The sequence below is a fragment of the Camellia sinensis genome, chromosome 10 (genome assembly GCF_055761805.1).
Source record: "Camellia sinensis isolate YWXY chromosome 10, ASM5576180v1, whole genome shotgun sequence".
NCBI classification, from domain to species: domain Eukaryota; kingdom Viridiplantae; phylum Streptophyta; class Magnoliopsida; order Ericales; family Theaceae; genus Camellia; species Camellia sinensis.
The window spans coordinates 63,027,817-63,039,017 of NC_138970.1; the positions used below are offsets into that span (position 1 = coordinate 63,027,817).

At 38.8% G+C, this 11,201-nt stretch overlaps 1 protein-coding gene across 2 annotated transcripts in view; it reads left to right on the forward strand.

Moving 5' to 3' along the window:
* The first annotated feature begins 1,417 nt into the window (after nucleotides 1-1,417).
* Nucleotides 1,418-11,201, forward strand: part of LOC114269673 (uncharacterized) — a 32,006-nt gene continuing 22,222 nt past the window's right edge. For both annotated transcript variants that reach the window (XM_082891528.1, XM_082891527.1), the window contains exon 1: nucleotides 1,418-1,649. The gene's annotated coding sequence lies outside the window, so the exon portion shown is untranslated. The remainder of the gene's footprint in view (nucleotides 1,650-11,201) is intronic.

The window sequence follows — 11,201 nt, forward strand, 5'->3', positions numbered from 1 at the left end:
ACTAATTTAAATGAAATAATTCTTTTATTTAATTTTCAATCATTATCAATAAAATGTACAATGATACATTGATATTCAAAACCATTATTTGACCACAGATCAGATGTTAAACAAACTCTTCCATTCAAATTTTTACAGATATCAAATAATTCATTTTTAATACCTCAAATTTCTTTAAAATCCTGTTTCTAGTAGTATTTCTTGAAAAACTTTGATATTGCGGTGCAAAACTTTCGTAAATCATTTCGGTAAAATCAGGACATTCACTAGTACTAAAAGGTTGTTCTTTTTTAATAATATAATAAACTACAGAATTTTGTGCACGTATAGGATCCACTACAACAAAACTAACTATTCACGGCATCATGTTTACGACATGCATTAAATACATGTCGTAGTTAGTACATTCTATGGCATTTTTTTTTTTTACGAGCCGTTAATGTTTTGTCAATAACAGCATACATGCCATGTAAGTCGTTGATTCATATATTTATAGCATGCAAAAGTATGCCGTAAAAAATGTATGTTTTTACGACTTACAAAAATATGCCATAAAATATTTGCACTTAAGACGACATACATTTCATGTTATAAAATATTATAACTTTACACGGCATGCATTAACATGTTGTGAAAACTTTTGCAAAAAAAAAATCAATCTGAATTTTTTTTATGGCATGCAAAAGCATGCCATAAAAAATGTATATTTTCACGGCATATAAAAATATGTCATAAAATATTTGTACTTAAGATGACATATATTTCATGTTGTAAAATATTATAATTTTACACGGTATGCATTAGCATGTCGTGAAAACTTTTATTAAAAAAATTTCAATCCGATTTTTTTTTTAATTTAAAAAAGCTAACAATTTCCAACCAAGCTTCTCACCTTAAATTTTCCTAATTGAGAACAACATAAAAAATAATTTATACATTATTTTATAATTTAATGTCTCTTTTAAGGGATAATTGCACCCAGTGAGATTTTGGAAAAAAAAAAAATTACACATTCATGAAAACGTTTATAATTTTAATGATTAATATTTATATGGCTTCTCACTAATTTGTAATTATTATTTTTTTAAATTACCTTGATTTGATATTTTTCCTTCTTTTAATAATTTATTTTTTTTTTATTTTTTAGATGTGCCTAATCTGAACACAACTAAAAAATAAAATATTTGTAAAAAAAATTAAAATAAAATATATATAAAATGTATTAAATTTTATATTTTTTTGAATTTAGTGAATTTTTTTAAAAAAATTAAAAGTAAAACATTATTAAAATTAAAATTAAATATTTCTTTTAAGTATATATAAATTATTTGAATTTAAAAAGTAAAAAAAAATTATTTAAAATATTACAATAACTAAAACAAAAAAACTGAAAAACAATAAACATCTATCTCACTCTCTGGTCTCGATCTCTCTCTCTCTCTCTCTCTCTCAACCCTCTCTAAACCCTAATCTCTCTCAACCGATCGAATCAGCTTTCTTCAGCCCCGTTTGATCTAATCTCAGAGCGATTGGTGATTCATCTCAGATCCAATCTCAGAGCGATTGGCAATTTCGATTTTGAGGTTTCGAAGCTCCACTGCCTCCACCATCTGCACCGGCGAGGGAAGCAAGGACCATCGTCTACTAAGGTGAGCACCACCGTCTCTCTCTCTCTCTCTCTCTCTCTCTCTCTCTCTCTCTCTCTCAGTTTCATATTCTCTTTCTCTCTCCCTCAAGCTGTTCCCGTCGAGTTTGAGCAATTTGCTGTATAATAATTTGTTGATGGAATCTCAATTTGTATAGTAATGTATAATTTGTTTTTGTTTTGAGCAATTTGCTCTTTGATTTGATCAATTGTTTTTCAACTTGATTCAGATAGTCAGGCCTTGAACATAAATTTTAGGCCAATAATGCTATATACTTGTTATCTATTTATACCACATTTCAAATTACATAGTTTTCAACTTGATTCAACTCATAATATAATATTAGGAATACGATAGCAATCAATAAGAGTCTTTCAAATTCAGACATACATGAACATTCCCACCCAGAGGGCAGAACATATAACAGATAAATGGCTTTCCATATTTGCTTTCTGTAACCCTTGCAATTATACTCAAACCTTGTGATACTTGTACTTCTGCTCCAGATTAAATCTAGTAGTACTGTCGTTGAATCCATTGAGTACCAGATTCCTCACTGTATTTAATTTTGACATTAAGGGGATGAGGCAATGGGGGTGTCCATGTCCACATAACTAAGATAAGGAATGTTGTTCATTTCATATTTTTTTTCCCTCAATAACTGGTCAAAATAGATGAAGCAAAATTCTTTGAACTGATCAACTTTGACCTTTGATTTAGGCCTTCTTGATGACATGTAATATTGCAATAACAAATAAATTTGCAATATGCATGCTTATAGAATTTTGTTTCACATTGAAAATGTAAAATTATTTTCCATTAACCTAGTCCAAGTAAGATATGAATTTGCACAGGGACAAGACCACATAAATTATCTAAATCCCATAAGAAAAACAACTGAGAAATTATGTGTTTAATTCACATTCACATTCCATTCCAAGTTCATATATTTGCATCTCCTATTGTGGAAATGACTATTTAAAGACACGGATAAGTGTTGTGTGTTGAATGGATGCTTCAGAATGTTAACTTCAGCATTGCGAACATAATCATTATGATTTATCATTTGTAATAGAGGTATAAGTCAAGACTAGGAACCTGATAGTCATAATTAAATAAGGATTAAAACATAATGCAAACAAATTATAATAACAATAAAAGTACCTTTGTAGATTATGCCAATAGATCTGTGCGGTCACATATGTAGAAATACACCAGAATTGACCCAAACTCAGCCCTATAAAAGATATTGTCACTGCATATAAGAAGGAATAAACATTAGACAAGTATTTCTCATCATGACCAACACTATAAAACAGTATGACTTACATTGCTCTGAAAGTCGATCGGTTTTCTAGCAAAAAAGAGTCTTCCAAGGTTAAAAACCTAGATAATAAAGCGGTATGAAGGTAAGAAAGACTACAATACAAGCAACTACAGTGGGATGTCTACTGAAAGATTGTATACAAACATCAAGCTTGCCTAATTAAGTTTGCTTTAATGGAGGAAATATAAAACTTCGCTGAAGCTGATTTTGTGAGCCCTCCTTCCAGCAAAACAGCTCGATCATCTTCCTTGACAGTCTCATTTCCCAATTCAACCAAATTATTGTCTGAATGACTGCTGGCCAGAATAGTCAAGAAATCAGCATTGAGATATACAACATTTCTTTCCTTACTAATAAAAAAAACAAATCTTCACTTATCCCCATAAAAAAAAAAAAAAAAATCTTCAACTCTACTGAAAAATATATAGATTGTAACGCCCTCAAAATAATACAAGATAAACCCACATTCTTGACATGCATAGACATAAGAGGATAAAGCATATTTCTATTTATCAGAGTATTCATTACAAAAGTATGATATGTTGACATCAAAAGTAAATTGCCCTACGGGCTTACACCTTTCAAAGCCAACACTTGGTTACAAAGAAGAGAGTACTAACTCAAAACGCAAAATAAGCCCCTGGCTTGATTTACACACAAAATAATCACAAAAAGGAAGCCTTCAGCTTCGACAACCTCCCAAGCTACATCCTTGGAGGTGGCATATCACCTGGACCTGAAAATGATGTCCCATATAGGGTGAGCCAACGCCCAGTAAATATATGCTAAACATAATATGAGCAATAACTAAAACATTGGCATGTTGATAAATGTTTAACTCATATAAACCAACATACAGCACAATCCAAATCCATGACAAGTATGTCCATGATCCTTTCCAATATCAACAATTTAAATGAGATTATAACTCATAATAAAACACTTCCATACTTCACAATTCTCATGAGATAACAATTCATATTAAAACACTTCATACTTCATAAATGATACACAGATTTGCTGTATCAATGGAGTCCATCCCCTATCTCCTCCCAAATAAAATCCGATTTAGGAGTCCATCCCCTATCTCCTCCCAAACCGTGGAGTACATCACCTATCTTCTCCCACACAATACAATGCATATAAACAATTATCATATACACGATCAATCAATACACAAATTCGATGTATTATTCCAACCGTCATATTCAATGACATATTCAACCGATTAGTTTTATTTCACCTAATCATCATGCAGTGTCTACAACAATCAATAAGCTCATTTTAAGACCCAAGATATACATATATTGGTCAAAATAGCAAAACCTCTCTTTATTCAAGTTGAAACCCTAACACCCAAAATCACCAAACTTCAACATTAAATCAAAGTGACCAAAAGTTTATGTCAAAGATCATAAAAATGATTAGTTATCCCTACCTCAAATGGAGAGACCAAATGGAGAAGATTAAGGATTTCGAAGCCAATAATTTTCGAATCAAAATGAAGAGCAAGCCATCCCTTCCTCTTCCTTTCAAGATTTCTCTTTTGTTCTCCTTCCTCTCCTTTAGTCGAATGTGTGTGTGTGAGAGTGTTACTAGTGTTTGCCATGCTAGGGAATGGTGATATTTATAGGCAAACCTGGTGTAACATGGCATAGAAGCCCACCAGTTAGAATTGAAAAGTCAAGTTAGGATTTATTGGTTCATTAAAGCCCACTAATAAATACTAGTTGGATAATGGAAAGACACTAGTTGGATTATGAAAAGACACTAGTTGTCATTAAATAAATACTAGTTGGATTATGAAAAGACACTAGTTGTCATTAAATGAACATTAATAAGGATATTAAATGAACCACTAATAAGGATATTAAATGAACAAGTTTGTCATAAAAGCCTACTAATTGGAATTTGAAAGGACAAGTTTGAATATGAATGGACCATTATGAAAATTTAATGGACACTAACCCTTGGTTTCCAACCACAATCAACTTGTTTTCCCAAACACACCCAACCTATTCCAAACCTGCCCAACACGACCCAAGACTCATATACAAAGAGTAAAGGATGAAAACAGGCATACGACAACAACACATCCACGGAACCGAGTCCGAAATACAATTAAACAATGAAGGGAAAACTGGGATCGCTATAACCTCCCCCCCTTAAAGAATTTCGTCCCTGAAATTAGGTACAAGCTGTTTTTCAAAAACAAGTTTTCCTCAATTTTCAACAATGTTACATTTCAATATACAATAACTTGACCCATTACTGGTCATTCCATCTCTTTTCAAGAGGCATTTCACAATCTATAACAACATGCATTTCCTTGAAATTCAACAATTCCAATATACAAAATTCCCAATTCCATATCATACGTTCATGATACATTTCCATTTCTACAACACATCCAGCATTTATAATGTTATAATAAACGTCCATTTTAAGGCAAGTTCTACAATACTTCCATAAACCAAAACATATTCAATGTTTTACAACTTAAGACACGTTCAATGCTCTTAAAGTTTAACAATATAATAAAATATACAACATATGCTCAAACATCCACAAATAGATCCGGATATTTCTCTCGGACCTCCAACTCACGTTCCCAAGTGGCTTCCTCCACCCCGTGATATTTCCACAAAATTTTTACCAAGGGAATGGTCTTGCCTCGCAAGACTTGATCCCGCCTATCCAAAACCCGAACCGGTCTCTTCTCATATGAGGCATCCTCATCTACCTTTAAGTCGGTCCAATCCAATACATGCGATGGATCCGGCTCATACTTCCGAAGCATACTAACATGAAACATGTCATGTATCCCGAACAACTGCGGCGGTAAAGCTAAATGATAGGCAACCTCACCAATCCTCTCAAGGATCTCAAAAGGGCCTATAAACCGAGGGGACAACTTCCCTCTCTTACCAAATCTCATCAACCCCCGCCTAGGTGATATTTTCAGAAAAACGTGATCACCCACTTCAAATGCCAAAGGCCTCCTCCTACGGTCGGCATAACTCTTTTGGCGACTCTGGGCTGTAACAAGCCTCCTACGGATAAGCTCAACTTTCTCCGTCGTTTCCCTCACCAACTCCGGGCCCAACAAAGGTGTATCACCCACCTCGGCCCAACAAACTGGAGACCTACAAGGTTGGCCATACAAGGCCTTAAACGGTGCCATACCGATACTCGACTAAAAACTGTTGTTGTAGGCAAACTCCACAAAGGGAAAGTGCCTCTCCCACGACCCACTAAAGTCAAGAACACAACTTCGAAGCATATCCACTAGGATCTGAATAGTACGCTCGGACTGCCCGTCAGTCCGAGGATGATAAGCCGTACTAAAAGTCAACTTAGTCCCCAAGGCACTCTGCAAACTCTGCCACAACCTAGCAGTAAAACGAGGATCTCTATCTAAGACGATCGACACTGGGACTCCGTGCAACCTCACTATGTCCCGAATATACAAGTCGGCAAAATGATCGACTGAATCTCTCACGCGCATAGGAATGAAGTGCGCCGACTTAGTCAACCAGTCTACAACCACCCAAATAGCATCACTACCCTGCTGAGTCCTCGGAAGACCTACAACGAAGTCCATAGTGACATGCTCTCACTTCCACTCGGCAATAGGCAAAGGTTGCAACAAACCCGCTGGCCTCTGATGTTCGGCTTTCACTTGTTGACAAGGCACTTAGACACGAAAACTGCTACATCCTTCTTCATACCCCGCCACCAAAACTAGCGACCTAAATCACGATACATCTTGGTGCCTCCCGGATGCACCGCAAGGCGTGAATGGTGAAACTCTCGGAGTACTTCCTCTCGACAAGACTCCGGCACAAACAGATGGTCTCAGTATCTCACACTCAGGTCGGGATACACAATCAAACCCTTCTCAACCTTTCCACTAGAGATCTTCTTTCGGAGGCATTCTACCTCAAGGTCACCTCTCTGTGCCTCTAACACGCGACTCACAAGTGTAGGTTGCGCAACAACAGAAAACAAGGTCGCGGCCTCAATAGATTCGCCCAGAAGCAAATCAAACTTGCCAAGTGCACCCAACATCTCCCACTCCCGGATGGCTATACAAGCTACATCACTAATGGATTTCCTGCTAAGGGCATCGACCACAACATTGGCCTTCCCTGGATAGTAATGTAATTCAAAGTCGTAGTCCTCAAAAAACTCCATCCATCTCCTCTGCCTCAAGTTCAAGTCTTTCTGTGTAAACAGGTACTTTAGGCTCTTGTGATCTGAGAACACCTCAAATCTCTCACCATAAAGGTAGTGCCTCCAAATCTTCAAGGCAAAAATCACAGCTGCTAACTCTAGGTCATGTGTAGGGTAATTCTTCTCGTGTATTTTCAACTGACGTGAGCCATAGGCTACCACTTTCCCTTCTTGCATCAACACACAACCCAAACCCTCTTGTGAGGCATCACAATACACTGCATAACCCAAACCTCTCTCCGGAATAATCAAAATCGGAGCGATGGTAAGTCTAACTTTCAACTCTTGGAACGACTTTTCACAAGTCTCACTCCATACAAATTTGACCCCTTCCCGTGTCAATCTAGTCAAAGGTGAAGCTAGCCTGGAGAAATCCTTCACAAACTGGCGGTAATACCCAGCTAATCCCAGAAAACTGCGAATCTCAAAAACGCTCTTAGGTTGTGCCCAATCCTGCACTGCCTCAATCTTGGATGTATCAACAGACACCCCTTTCCCGGAGACTACATGGCCTAAAAACTTGACCTCTGCTAGCCAAAACTCACACTTTCCAAACTTAGCATATAGCTTGTGGGCTCTAAGCAACTCAAGCACCACTCTCAAGTGTTCCTCGTGCTCCTCCTCAGAAGGTGAATAAATCAGAATGTCATCCACGAAAACGACTACAAAACGATCTAAGAATTCCTGGAATATCCGGTTCATCAAATCCATAAACACTGCCGGTGTATTGGTGAGCCCAAAATGCATCACCAGAAACTCATAGTGGCCATACCGCGTACGGAATGCCGTCTTTGGAATATCCTCCTCCCTGACCCTCAACTGATGGTAACCCGATCTCAAGTCTATCTTAGAGAAACAACGAGACCCTTTCAACTGGTCAAATAAATCATCTATACGGGGCATAAGGTACTTGTTCTTAACCGTAGCCCAATGCAATTTTCAGTAATCTATACAAAGTCTCAAAGCACCATCTTTCTTTTTAGCAAAAAGGGCCGGTGCTCCCCACGGCGAAACACTAGGACGAATAAAGCCCTTATCTAGCAACTCTTGGAGTTGAATCTTCAACTCACTCAACTCGGCTGGGGCAAAACGGTAAGGTGCCATGGAAATTGGTGTCGTGCCAGGCACTAAGTCAATAAAGAACTTGATCTCTCGATGGCGTGGCAAACTAACAAGATCCTTGGGAAAGACGTCCGAGTACTCACAAACCACTCTCAGCAACTCAATCTGGATCTCATCACATTCACTACTCCTAAGGCTAGCGAGAAGACCACTAAGCTCACTCCGCCCTCGCGGATCATACACCGATGGCAATACACTACCAACCCGATCCCCCAAGAAATGGAAACAATCCCCGCTCAAGGTACATACTGTGACCCTCTAGCGGTAACAATCAATAACAGCCCGGTATGACGATAACCAGTCCATACCCGAAATTACATCAAAACCCGACATAGCCATAACTACAAAAGAAAATGGAAGCCTACGGTCGGTGACCTTTATATCACAGCCCCGACACCCCTGTTTCAAAATCAATTCACCCCCAACAGATCAGACAACACATATAGGAGATGCTAACTGTGCCAACTCCAACCCCAAAACAGATGCAAATGCAGCAGATAAAAAGGAATGAGATGCACCCATATCAATCAACACATTAGCAACCGAGTTGCAAAACAAGAAGGTACCTCTCAAAACAGACGGAGCCGATATAAGATCCTGCGCAGTAACAGCATACATACGCCCTGAAGGCCCCTGATCTACCTGCTCATCTCTCAGAGCAAAAGACTGCTACACCGACTGAGATGATGAGGCGCCCTGATTGGCCCTCGAGGCTTGAACTGACTATGCTTGGTTAAAACTTTGCGTCTGTCTCGAACCAGACGCACCCGATGTAACACTCAACTGCGGGCAGAACCTCTTCAGGTGCCCCGCCTGACCACACTGATAACATGAGGACTGGCCTCTGATCTGACTCTGGCTCTAAGGTCAAGCCAAAAATGAAGCTGTTCTCTGCCCTCCTCCCTTCTGCGAGCAAGCTGGAGACTTGTGGCCTAGTTGACCACGCTTGTAACATGTAACATCTCCCTGGCTGCCTTTCCCGGAGCCTGCACTCGGCACTGGAAAGGTCAATCTAAAAATGCCACCCTGAGACTACTGAGGATTAGGATCCCTCTATCTCCTGCCATCACCTTGGCCATCCTGACTCCTCTTGGAGCCCCTCAACCTCTCTTCCTCCTCACACATCATAATCTCTATATGGGCTGTAGCATCTACAAGATGCCCATACTCTCGGATCATAGAACCCCCAACTCTCATCTTGAGCCCATGCCTCAGCTTCTTCTCAAACTCGAGACAACGGCGTTCCTCAGACGCCACAAGCTCAGGTGCAAACCTGGACAAACTAGTAAACGCGGCCTCAAACTCGGCCACTGAAGAATTCAGCTGCAAAAGTTGGGAAAACTAATCTCTCAACTTCTCCCTAACAGCGGGAGACAGAAACTTCTCCTGGAAAGCATCCACAAAGGCCTCCCAAGTACCACCAATATGACCCCTCGTGAATTTCTACCACTGACCTGTATCTCCCTTAAGCTGGAAAGCTACCAAGGTCACCTTCAATACCCCGTCTTCGATGCCTAGCATCTCGAACGTCTTTGTCATCTGTTCCAGCCACTCATCAGCCTTAAGAGGCTCCTTCGGATCCCCCAGAAACTCGTCCAAGTTAGACCGGAAAAACTCCCTCTTCAGAAAAGAAGGCCCTGCATCAATAACCGGAGCTTGGACTTGATTCTCAGCTCTGAGAATGTCCATAGATGCTCTCAAAGCTCCTGCCATCTCGCGGGCTAAGGCACCTATGGCCTGCTGTCCTACTGGCTCGGCCATATTGGCCTGACCAACACCCTCCTGCTGCGCCAGAATTTCATCCGGTATAGGCATTTCCTGCCTACCACGCCTACCTGGCCTACCTCCACGTCCTCTTCCTGACATCCTAATAAAGGTAACAAAGAACGTTAGCACTTTCATAAATGTGCTAAAGCTATAACACTCACGTCCTAATACATGGACAATTGTAATTCACTCCACGTAAGCACATAATCACATAAGCACTTACGAATTTCATTTCTGGATAATGATAGTCCTGAGGCGTTGCTAGAGTTCCAGTTAGAAACAGCATTGATCAAGTGCTTTTCCAACAAGACTCATAGAAACCCAAAGATTCAATCAGCATCCTAGAAATCAAATCCCATACCCATATAGTCACATAAGCATGTTATCACATAAGCACATAACATCATACATCTAAGTCTATAACAAGCGAGACAAACCCATTGTGATACTAATCACTTCCCACGAACCCAAAGTATTCAAACCCGGTACGCTCTGATACCAAGTTGTAATGCCCTCAAAATAATACAAGATAAACCCACATTCTTGACATGCATAGACATAAGAGGATAAAGCATATTTCTATTTATCAGAGTATTCATTACAAAAGTATGATATGTTGACATCAAAAGTAAATTGCCCTACGGCCTTATACCTTTCCAAGCTAACACTTGGTTACAAAGAAGAGAGTACAAACTCAAAACGCAAATAAGCCCCTGACTTGATTTACACAGAAAATAATCACAAAAAGGAAGCCTTCAGCTTCAACAACCTCCCAAGCTACGTCCTTGGAGGTGGCATATCACCTGGACCTGAAAATGATGTCCCATATAGGGTGAGCCAACGCCCAGTAGAGATATGCTAAACATAATATGAGCAATAACTAAAACATTGGCATGTTGATAAATGTTTAACTCATATAAACCAACATACAGCACAATCCAAATCCATGACAAGTATGTCCATGATCCTTTCCAATATCAACAATTTAAATGAGATTATAACTCATAATAAAACACTTCCATACTTCACAATTCTCATAAGATAACAATTCATATTAAAACACTTCATACTTCATAAATGATACACAGATTTGCTGTATCAAT